This window comes from Triturus cristatus, chromosome 4_2 (genome assembly GCF_964204655.1).
Source record: "Triturus cristatus chromosome 4_2, aTriCri1.1, whole genome shotgun sequence".
NCBI classification, from domain to species: Eukaryota; Metazoa; Chordata; class Amphibia; order Caudata; family Salamandridae; genus Triturus; species Triturus cristatus.
This window is the reverse complement of record NC_140586.1, coordinates 847720613-847732703: the sequence shown is the minus strand read 5'-3', so window position 1 is coordinate 847732703 and position 12091 is coordinate 847720613. Positions and strand designations below refer to the sequence as shown.

The 12091-nt window shown below is 46.8% G+C and overlaps 1 long non-coding RNA gene across 1 annotated transcript; it reads right to left on the bottom strand.

Moving 5' to 3' along the window:
• LOC146835248 (uncharacterized) lies at positions 1-563 on the bottom strand. Its single transcript, XR_014960396.1, has 3 exons — positions 504-563; positions 362-414; positions 1-277 (listed from the first exon to the last, which is right to left on the bottom strand). It is a non-coding gene; the product is annotated as an uncharacterized LOC146835248 (long non-coding RNA).
• Between the last annotated feature and the right edge of the window lie 11528 nt (positions 564-12091).

Genomic DNA, 12091 nt, shown 5'->3' with positions numbered 1-12091 from the left:
TTGACGAAACATTGACAAATATTCCTGTTCATGGACAAGAGAAAACGCCCTGTGTTGATTAAAGTTTTTTTGAAAACAGGTGCGGATTCTGGTGATTAATAAAGAATTTATTTGTTCTTAATTATCATGTAATAGACCATCCAATAATCTGATTTTTAAGTTTGTAATCCTGGGGAGATTGGTCTATTTGAAAGGACGGAGATAAAGGGAACAGGGGTCGACGCGTTTCGAATCCCCTAAGTAACAGGGATTCTCATCAGGACCGTGAAGATTCAATCTATAAAAGAAATAATAAAAACATTCTGTCAGTCATACTCAGAACACTCAACTTCAATCTATCAAGCAAACTCTCAGATCATACCTTTGTCATGTGATTCAGCAGTCGTTCTCCCAATGTAGTTATTTGGAATGGATCTGTAATATTAAGGATTCAATGGACTTAATAAGATTGGAGTACCGAATGGAAAGGAAAAAAGATGACTTGCGTAAATCAGGGCACTCACATGTAGATGCGGTGTGTCCGCGTGATCAGTTCCTTCTTGTCGATTAAATCAGTCGATTCTAGAAGGAAGAAAAACCTTTATTTGCCTCGGCAAAACAGGGGCAAGCACTGGCGACTTCGTGAGTGAAATTGGCTCGGAATTGGGAGCATATAAGCACGCTGCGCGTCTGATTGTGAAGGAATGGTGCATCCAAGAATGACATAGTTCTTGCAGTCTGTTGCGTACATTCACGAAGAAGTATGTGAGTACTTCTGCATTCAGATTCGTTTAGATTACGGCGGCTTCCTAGGTTGTGAAAGGGTTTAAGAGATCTTACCAGTGTTAGTTTTTCAAGTCTCCTCCATACGCATCCATGTCCATGACTGAGGCGCGTTAGTGCTTGACCCGGTTGACCCGGTTGTAAAAGTAATCGGAGGCTGCTGCTAAGGATTCTGGGCATTGTAGTTTTTTTGATATATCTTGATGCATTTAAAAATCGATTGTCCACTCTATCCATGAATTCTTATAACAGTAGGTGGAGGGAGAACACTGTGTTCATAGATTGTAAAGTTCCGACATTTCATTCAAGCCCTGTGTGGCCGAGTTGAATTTTAGGATCAACATCGCTTCTCGTTGTTTGAGTTTGGTCTCAAGATCTCCACCCCTCTGATCATGCTCTAACTTCGAAATGACGGTCCATCTGAAATCGAGATCTCCATGTGACTCATCAATCCAATGTTGGACAAGAGGTGCTGTGGTGATTTTTTTCTTTATTCGTGATTTGTGTTGGGAGATTCTCTGTCTGATTTCCTGATTTGTTTTCCCTATGTACAGTTTAGGGCATGGACATAGGATGGCATAGATCACGTTTTTCGATTTGCAGTTCGTGAAACAGTTGTGTTTCCATGAGATACCTTCGTGTTGGAATAAATTCCCTTCAATTGTGGAATTACAACACATGCATGTTCCACACTTCTTATGTCCTGTGATAGGAGGTAAGTTGACAAATTCACGTATTGTAGAGGTCTTCTTGGCAGGGATGGCTGCCCTGATTATTTGGTTCGCAATACTTTTATCTTTTTTGAAGGCAAAAAGTGGTTTTTCATTTAACTGTGTGTCAATATCCTTTATAAGATGCCAGTTCTGGTGGATGGTTTTTTTGAGGAAGTTGGATGTTGCCCCAAAGGTAGTCACACAAACTGTGCGTTCAAGTTGTCTCTTTTCTTTCTTTTTCAGAAGTTCCTCACGTGGTGTCCACCACGCGCGTTTGATTGCCTTTTTAACCAATTTGGATGGATATCCCCGGTCTACAAGTCTTCCCATAAGTAGACTTGCATGGTACATATACTCGTCTTTGAATGAACAATTTCGACGTATGCGTAGCAGTTGGCCTATTGGTAAATTTTCTTTTAGACTGCGCGGGTGGTTGCTTGAAAAATGCAAGGATTTATTGCGGTCAGTCTCTTTTCTAAAGAGGGTCGTCACCAGCTGTCCATCTGAGCAATAAACTTCCACGTCTAGGAAAGAAAGTCTTGTCGGTGATGACTGGATACTGAATTTGATGTCCATTGTGCGACTGTTAAGCCATCCATGGAAGTCAGTTAGTTGTTCCATTGTGCCAGACCATGTGAAAAAAATGTCGTCGATGTAACGAACCCAGCCCCTTATCCAATGTGAGAAGGGGTTGTTGTTGTGTACGTATCTGTCCTCATATACACTCATAAAGAGTATAGCCAGCTCCGGGGCAAAGGGACAGCCCATGGCTACTCCTTTTATTTGGAGAAAAAAGTCCTCATGGAATTTGAAGTAGTTTTTAGTCAAAGCCATCCTGGCCAATTCCAAAATGAAGTCCGTGGGAATTTTTGTTGGACGATCTCTTTTATCCAAGAAGATTTCCACCACTTCTAAAGCCTGATCCTGGGGAATTTGGGTATATAGTGATACTATATCCATGCTTACTAATAGATCTTGTCCTTCGGTAAATGGTACTTGTTGTAATTTGCACAGAAAGTCAGAGGTATCTCTCAGGAAGGATTGAACTGTCAATGTGAAGGGTTTAAGGAAGAAGTCAATGAACTTGGAGATGGGTTCAAAAAGTGAATCGCACCCAGATATTATGGGCCTCCCCGGCGGTGATTTGGCATTCTTATGTACCTTCGGGAGTACATAGAACAATGGAATTCTTGGGTGTTTGTTGACTAGAAATTTGAATTCTTGTTTGCCCAAAAAGCCTTGTTCGAACCCATTTTGAAGATTTTTTTCAAGTTCTCTCTGAAATTCAATTGTTGGATCTGATCTTATTTTCCGATAGCATTCTATGTCAAGTAGCTGGCGATTGGCTTCCGCTATGTATTCATTGGTTCCCCAAATTACAATCGAACCGCCTTTATCGGCTTGCTTCACTATAATGCTTTCATCATTTCTAAGTGAGACTAGTGCATCTTTTTCTTTTTTTGACAAATTATGTTTAGTAAAGAATTTGTTCTTTTTTTCTTCTGAAGAAATCGCTGACAATACACTTTTTTCAAAGTATGTAACTTCTTTGGGTATTTTAAATGCTGGTGGACAAAAAGTAGATTTCCTCTTTAGACCTGTAGTTTCTGCTGGCAACATTATTTCTTTACCTGAAAAAAAGGCAATCAGACGAATCTTTCTGCAGAACTCAATGAATTCCAATTTGAGTCTAACAAAATCTGGAGGTTTAGCAGGGACAAAAGAAAGTCCCTTTTCCAAGACACTAACTTCTGACGAGGAAAGGACTTTATTGGAGAGATTAATCACTGACGAAACTTCTAGTTTTTGTAATTTTGTCTCCTCGTGGACATCTCCCATGGCTGGTTGTATCTTGTTTTTCCGCGAGTTTTCTGTTGGCCTTGATCTAAAAAAGGCTGTTGTTGTTGTTGTTGTTTATTTTGTTGGAAATTCTGTTGATATTGCTGTTGTTGGTATCCTCCACGTCGATTAAATTGGGGTCTATATGTACCTGGTTCGGAATCACTTCCTCCTGATGACGATGTTGTGTCCGAGAAGGTTATATATTTTGTTCTTGATCGACCTTGATTGTCCGATAAAAAACGTCTCGCTTCTGGGCGAGAATAAAAATCCTGTTGCAGGTAAGGATAAGCCTTTTCCAAAGAAAAATTGCGCTTGTCTCTCTCGAAATTGTTTTCTTTTTGTTGTACAGAATAGTCCTTATGGCAGCTTTTTTTATTGCCTTATATACAAGTTGCCGCTAACTGCAGTTAGCGGCACTTTTCCAACGTAAAAATGAATTTTCAAGATCACCACTTCTGTTAGCGGGACATAACGAAAATGAGATGCAAGGTAGGCGTTCCCGTGGAAAAACTGCTGCGAAACACACTTCGCGACATTTACAAGGAAATTCCAGTACGTCGATAACCCCCAAAACTGCTGCTGACTCAAATTAGAGGCAGTTTTTTAAGATCAGAAAATAGGTGGTCTTAAAATTGGTGCAACACTTGGGCCCCCATATAAGATGTCTTGGTGCTGGACAGCGCTGCAAGGAATATTGCTATGCTGCCCTACGCCAGAACAAAAGGTCAGGGATGCGCCCTATCAATAAGATAGGGTGCATTTCTGGGCCCCATTCATGAAAAGTGTTGCATCACTGCGATAAAACAGCTATTGGACACTTTTCACTGCGCCGTCCTTGCAACACCATGGCTCTGTCATGTTTGCTGTACGGCACTCCATGTCACAATCAATGACATACGTCTGGAATCCTGACGTATCTATCAGTGCTAAAGTCACGCTTTGCTGCAATTGAGTCGCAAGCATGACACAACAAGAGCAAGGAATGGGGCCAGCCTATCCCTATGGCCCTTACATCTACCATAAGGCAGGAGTACGTTTTTAACAGAGTGACGACCTAGAATTGTCGCAATAAAATCTGATAGATTTCACTGAGCCACTCCTACGAGGCTTTGTTGCGTGGGAATGAACACCCTGCATACATCATACCTTTTTTTTTTTTTTTTAAATATCTTTATTGACATTTTTCAATTTTTCAATAAACAGCATACTCAAAAACAAGCAAATAAATAAGTACATGGTATGGTACAACAGCATTTTTAGCTAGCATGTCAGACCGCACTGGACCTACGCCAAATATTGCCAGCAGAAAGTTTAACAGGTATACCCAGCGATGGACCATGCGTCCAGTTCAAAACATGCTGGACTGAACCGCAGTAGTGGGTAACATTGGTGTATGCTGGTACTGAGTTGTACCAACTCGTCGTGAAACTACATGCACATACCTTATAGGGCGCCAATAAAGAATCCAAAACACAAATGAAAAAATAAATAAAATAGAGACAGCAACTACCACAAAAAGTAAAAGAAACAATAAATAAAACAACTGCAACTCAAAATGAGCTGTTATATCCTCAACCCCCGGGTGTCCCGGTAAGATATTGCTGACTTCCAAGAAACCGCCTCCTCCCTTCCCCAGCAAGAACCATAGTGTGAGATGGACCCAAGATGCACCAAACAGTACCCTCAGTCACACGGCATGCTCTACAGGCCAACAAATGAAGAACAGGTAATGATCGCCAAGGGCAGTAGCCTTGCATACGCACAATTATTATCTATGTGTCAAGCCGCTAGGGCACAGTGCTTAAGGGTTTACATTGGTGGAGGGCGTGTGCGGGGGCTGACCGTCAGTGCTGCAGTGTTGTGTGAAGCTATTCAGCAACGTATCCTAAGGCTGGGCTGCTGGGAATTTGCGGAGACCTGCAGTCTCCTCTCTGTGTAATGCCACACTCTCCGCTCGTGCCCAATTAAGAAATGACTTCTCCCAGCTAATTGCAACAGGGGCTTCTCCTCGTTTCCAGTTCTTAGTAATCAGGCGCTTTGCAGTAATATAGCCGAGGTCTCGAAAGCGGGAGGATATCTTATTCTGCCTGTTTCGCTTATATAAGCCTAATATGCATATCTCCCAAGTATGCTGACACAACACACCGGTGCACTGCTCTAGTATAGCCGTGACCCTCCGCCAATACAATGCCAGTGCAGTGCAGGACCAAAGCATATGTAACAGATCCGCACCTCGAAGCTTACATCGCGGACAGGCAGGTGCATTATCACCAAAGTATTTGGCTATGTTGTCTGGGGAGAGGTAGGCGCGGTGCAGAACAAACGTCTGAATCAATTTGAATCAAGAGTTTCTTGGTATGTTGACAGGTCCCGCCAAAACCATGTCCCATTCTCCATCCGTCCATGGGCGTTCCCTATCAGCCTCCCACTAAGTGCGGAGCCTCACCAGCGGCAGCGTAGTGTGGATTAAAAGTGCGGACGCCAGCCAATGAACAATATGTGATCCCGCCCCCATAACATGCAGGTATTGAATAAGGTGGTGCATTGGGAGTTCTGTGGTGATGTCCCCCCACGAGGACGTGAAGGTGTGTAGGAACGAACCATATAATAGAAACTGCCCGGGTGCCAGGCCAGTGTCTGCGGAGAGCACCTCAAACTGGATGAGCGCACCATCGGTATATAGGTCGCCCAGTGTGTCAACATCTACCTCATGCCATGCACGCAGCACCGGTTCCGTAGTGTCCCTGCTGCCTCTGGGCGTACCTAGCAGCGGCAGCGCCGGGGCATATGGTTTAGTGGACCTTGCTAAATCTGCATACATCATACCTGATGCAGGTATAATGTGGCACAGGGTTTTACAAGGTCACGGATATGCCTAGATGTGCCTCTTTCTAAAACGGCACAACATGGAGCAAAATTCACGCAGCAAGTATGTCAAGAAAATGACCTACCAGCGGTGTTAAACTGTCGAAAGGGGTTCATGAATAAGCCCCCCTGTATTTTTCCCCTATGTTGACGCACAGTGGCTGCCATGCGCCAACGCAGGCACCCTTGTACCATGGTGCAATGGTGACTGTGTTGCAGAGTTGGTTGATATACAGAAAGGGACACCTACCTGCACAAACCTATCAATCCAGGGTATTTCCTTTCACATTTATCCTCATTGTGCCTCCTAAATGCCACCCTTGGGGTGGTATTAGATTCTGACGCATTCTGAAGGTTTACGGTTTCTCGTAAACCTGCAAATGCTTCAGATTCCATTGATTTGGCATGGAAACGCCCACAGCAATACCCATTGAACCAGTGGCAGTATGGCAGAGGAGCGTCGCCCCCTGCTTTCAAGAAGTGCGAGAAGAAGAAACATAAAATGATAATATCTTTCAGTTATAACATTTTTTATTTGTGCTGCTTTGGGGGTGGGGATGCTCTGCTCTTAGAGCAGGACAGGGGAGGAGTGGTTTGCCCACTCCTAAGTGCGCACTGACCCACTCCTAAGTGCGCAATGACTCTTTGAACGGTCCTCCTGGGCTGCCAAAACCAATCATGTGCACTTTACCCGTTCTCCATGCAGGCTGCATTACAGTCTGCATGGAGAACATGCTCTGGCCCCCATTACCTGGTTGAACGTCGAACAAGGATGCCAAATCCAATCACAACGCTGCATTGCAGGACCTAACGGAGAGCTAAATTATATATTTTTACATTTTTATTTATTTATAATGCACAACCTCCCGCAATCACGCCCCCCTGAAATCCCTGGCTACCCCCCGCAACGCCATGCACCCGCCCTCGCCCCGTCATCCGCGAGCTATGGTGGCCACCACTGCATGGAACACCCCTTTCACACTGTTTAATGCATGAAAGGGGCACATATTTATAAGTCCATGAAAAGCCATGTAAAGTGGCATTGCATGGCCTAGTAAACATGCTGTGGCACATTGCACAATCAGAACGTCAAACACATGACGTTACAGCATTGCAAGAGTGCCGCTGGGATAATTGAGGAACTGCCACAATTCATCCTTGGCAAGGTCAACAACGCCATGGACTTCATGCCACTGCAGCTCGGAGCACCAAGGAGACCACCACAACCACCCCTGACATGCATCGCTCACCTGGACAACTGCTCCGTTGCCTTTGGGTGACAACTGGACCCGATCCCCTCTTAGTGCTGACCTCGGTGGACCGGAACTTCAGCAACAGGAAGCTGGAGGCCAGAAATCGCCGAAAGCCAAAGACTCTCCGGAGCTGTCTGTAACTGTGGAAGAAGGGGAGACGCACAACCAGTCAACATTTAATTAGGATATCTGCCATCTGAGGAGTTACATCCAGGGACTGCATGGACTCTGTACTGGATGACCACATCACAGTGGAGCCCAGGTCGCTGGGGGAGCTTTCAGGGGAAGTGTCGGGATCCAGTCACTGAGTGTGATAGCGCATAGTTGGCGCGGCATGCAGTTTCTTCCGCCTCTCTTGTACAACCTGCTGCAGATTGGGGGTGACTTGTAGTTGTGGTGGAGATGCCTGCTCCTCCTACGCCTCCCAGTACAACTGGCTCCATGAATGACAGCTTGTTGTGCAGACCCTTCACTCCCAGTCTGCAGCACCTGGCGACCAGTAGATTGCAGCCAGGTCCAGCACTGTTCAGCGGCATCAATGATTTGTGTGTCAACAACTGAGATCACTCGCATCCTTTACGGGTAGAGGAGGGAGTATTTGATGCCTAACTTGCTGAGGCATCGCTTGACCTCTAGAGACAAGCCCCTCTGCCTCTGCACAGAAGAAATTAACTCTGGCGTTATCCTCTTTCCCCTCCCCCAGCTTGCGTACCTCCCTCAGGCCAGCATCAGGATCACTGTAGGAGGCGGAAGAGAAATGGTCTAGGAGCTGTCCCCGGAAGCGTGAAGCTTGCCAGCACTCGATGGGCCTGTTCCGCTACATGGAATTGGGAGAGTGCACTTGCTGGCAGTAGGTCACACAACCTTGTCTCAGTATATGCCACTGCATCAGAACCTTCTGCTCCTTCAGGCAGACCCAGCACCCTTACGTTGTTATGCTGGGAGCGTCCATCCGCATTCTCTGCTGTTCTATTCTGTCTCTTCACATGTGCCATTAGCTGCTACACATCCAAAACTGTGCTCAGGGTACTCGGAGGGACTTTGGCCAGTTCTTGCTCAGTGTTATGTAGCTTGTAAGTCAGCTTGTGATGATCTGCACAGTCAGGGGTGAAGTTGACTGTGATTTTGTCTATGCTGCCCTCAAAGGAAGTGCCCGCTTGTTCGAGGGAGGTATCCCTCTGAATCTGTGGCCTCCCGATTCATGTGATGCCACAGGGCCCCTTAAGCGTGAAGTTGCAGTGCTACCGCCACACAAGTTTAGCGCAGCTCACGGGCCCCACCCTCCACAGCGTCAAGCCAGCGCCACATTCTCCAACCTATGATGCAGAGAGGCTTGGCTCAACATTGCCAATCTTGTCTGTACACCCCGGTGTAGTGGGGGCACGTGTTATGCAATGCAGACCTCCCTACATCTGTGCGCAGGAGTGCCTCTACTGATCACAGCTCCAAGGGGTGCCAGGTGGTCTTCTCACACAGGTCAGCAACGTGTCTCACCATTTGGATCCCAGTTTTTTAAGAAGTCTGAAAATAGATATGCCAGTAGTTGAATAAGGGGTAATAATATATGACCACATTTTCTTTCTGAAAAAATCATCTACTGGGAGATTACAAGCCAAAGCAGATTGAATACTTTCTATTATAAACCTATTCATCCTTTCAACGAGGCCATTTGAAGAAGAAGAGCGGTAGAGCGAATTTTTGTCACATTAAAACAAAATAGTCGCCCCCCCCTCTCTTCCCTTTTTAGTCAGGTTGGGACCTTTCCAGAATAAAAATAATCACACAGGATTCCCTTACCTGTTTTAATCCACACACCACATCTACACGCCTCTAGGCCCCTCGCACCCATGGCACCTATATGGCAAGGAACTAAAGATCTCCAAAAAAGAGCCCCTTAATGGGTGCCCGTCGAGCATTGCAGTGCCGGCTCGACGAGGAGCAGACCCATATGATGAACCATGACACATAGCTTGCTGGGTGTGTGAGGCTCTTAGTTCCGACAGGAGGTATCCCCCACCTCCTCACTACCTTGAGTACATACCAGGTGGCCAACTTGCTTCTGTTTGTTGATTCACTACTGCACGGATACCCCCGTGGGACTTTTCAGGTTACCAGAAGGATAGCTACCTTCATTGGCCCATTCTTTGGGACTCACTTTTCAGTCTCTGTCTTCCTCCTTTTTTCTGACTTCTTTTGAGCAATATCCCCTTTCATATCAGTCATCATGGATGACAACCCGGTCTTCGCTTCGGTGATGAGATGGCCGCAGAAATTCTCAGGAATACGCCATCCCTTCTGTGAGAAGGTGGCCTGATATATGCTGTCCACTAGTTCTAGTGGGCACCTTGTATCAGTCCAAACAACCCCTTATGGTGAATGGTTAAAGACGACCTTCATTGAAATCTATCCTAGTGGTAGCTATGGAGAGCAGCCTTCAGGCTAAGTCTTGAAGGAATGTATAACAGCTTGTTTTACCAGTCTATAATCTCTTGAATGATCAACCACACCAGGTATATATTCAAAATATATGTATTTAGGATAAAACACACCCCTCTAGTCTCTTTATGAGGCTGGAGTTCGAAGTACTTTGTTTACAAGTTAGCAATTATCAGTAATAGCACAAATACACATTTGGGCCCTAGGGGCGTACCAAACCATATACCAAAAAAGTGGTATAAGAACCATGACTGGGATAGACACAAGGCCTGGAGCCTGTAGAATCGCTGGGACCCCAAGGAACCACCCAAGGTAGTGACACAGGGGACCCACGGGGACTGTATGCAGTGTGTAAACACAACCGCGGGTTCCCGTTAGCTTCTATGGGCAATGTCGCGGTTGGAAATTTAAAGATTAGGGACACTTCGAATCGAGTCAGGACCAAACCCTTTTGGACTTAAGAAGTTCTAGGGCTAGCACCCACGGGAGCACCGGAGTACTCGAGTTACCTCACCCAGGGAAGCCTGGTGCAGAGGTGTCTTTTGGTGTCGGGTCACGTCGTCGATTTCAATGGAAGCCTGCAAAGAACTGCTGCTGCCATGAAGAGAAGAAGTGTCCGAAGAGATCCAAGCCTAGATCTAGGATGGAAGGAACCTGAAAGCAGAGGGGACAGAGTCTGGGTCACTAGCCAGTGACCAAGGGCAGGATGGACCAATGCCCACAGATGTCGGGTGCTTCAGGTGAGTTGATGGGTGTCTTGACTCTTCAGCCATGAGTTCCAGGAGGCGTCAACGAAGTCCATGAGCCGGATTCGAGCTGTCCCACAAAGTCTGTCGAGTGCTGCGGTGTCAGCAACCAGAATGGACCCAAAAAGCCTTGTCAACGGCAAGTCACAGGAATTCAGAGAAAGGACTGCGGTGCAGATCCGCAAGGTCGGAGGGACTCACCCAGCGAGGGTAAGTCATGGCATGTCTGGAGCAACCAGGAAGACCCAAGTAGAAGAGGAGTTGCCTTCATGGGGACCTGCTAGCCAACGGGCCTCAAGCGGTCGCACTTAAAACTGGCCCACGGGTCACTCGTGGAGTGGAGGCCAGCAATCTTCGGTGCAGGAGGTGCTCAAGGCTGGGGCTACTCGGAGCCCAAAGCACAACTTCAAGGAAGCCCAGGAAGATGCTGTTGCTGCAAAAGATCACGGTGTCCAGGGGTCACGGCTCCACGTCACCCACGATAGCCACGGGCCTCAGCTTTGCTGTGGACTCAGGGTAGCCTCAGGGAAGTCTGGAAATCTACCTCTGGTGATGCAAAGTCTTCGGCGTCCGGCAGGAGTGTCAGCGATGCAGACTGGTCAGTTGCTTCTTTGGTGCCTGCCAAGCAGGGGAGTCACTCCTTGACCTCAAGGGAGATTTCTTCCGTCTTCTAGTCGTGATGGAAAGTCGAAGGTCCAGGATATATGTTGCAGAGTTTCGTCCAGGGTAATCTAAAGTCACGAGGACTGGGTTCCCATACTTATACTAAGTTTGGGGGTTGGACATACTCTAGGGACCCACCTATGGAATTGTTTGAAAAGAGGGGTGGTTACACCCATTTTCTTTGTCCAGTTTCGCGCCAGAGCAGGGGCAGGTAGCCCCTGCAACCGGTTTGAACTGGGCTATGCACAGGGACACCAAATGTGCCCCCAGTGCAGGACTTCAAAGCACCAGAGAGTGCACCCGCCCAGCCCCAATACACATCTGCCTGTCTGGGGAGGTGGTTACACCTCCCTGGGACAGGAAACCTATTGTCCAGGCCTCCCCTGTCGGAGTTTCGGTCAGCAGCAGGAGGCCAGACCCTTGTCTATGGCAGAGGCATCCATTTTGTGATGTCAGGGCTCAAGAAAGTCCTACCGGGTTAGACCAGTGTGAACATGTCTCTCCCTCCAGAAGGGTGGAATGCTACTCCCGCCACCAGAACTGGTGAGGGGGGGGTGGGGGGGGGGGTAGTATTCCAAAATGTTTGACACCAAACATGACATGTTTCCGTGCAGCCATCCCAAAGTTAGCATTTACCGCGAGGTTATAATGCACTTAAGAGTATATGGTAAGGCTGCACCACAAACAGCATCAGAGGAGATACTCCAAATGCTGCAGAAGGGCTCTGCTCATGCAGGGGCACCATCTCACATAACAACCAAGCACTCTACCTTCAGGATTGTTAAGGTCTGCCATAGGAGTGACTTATAGG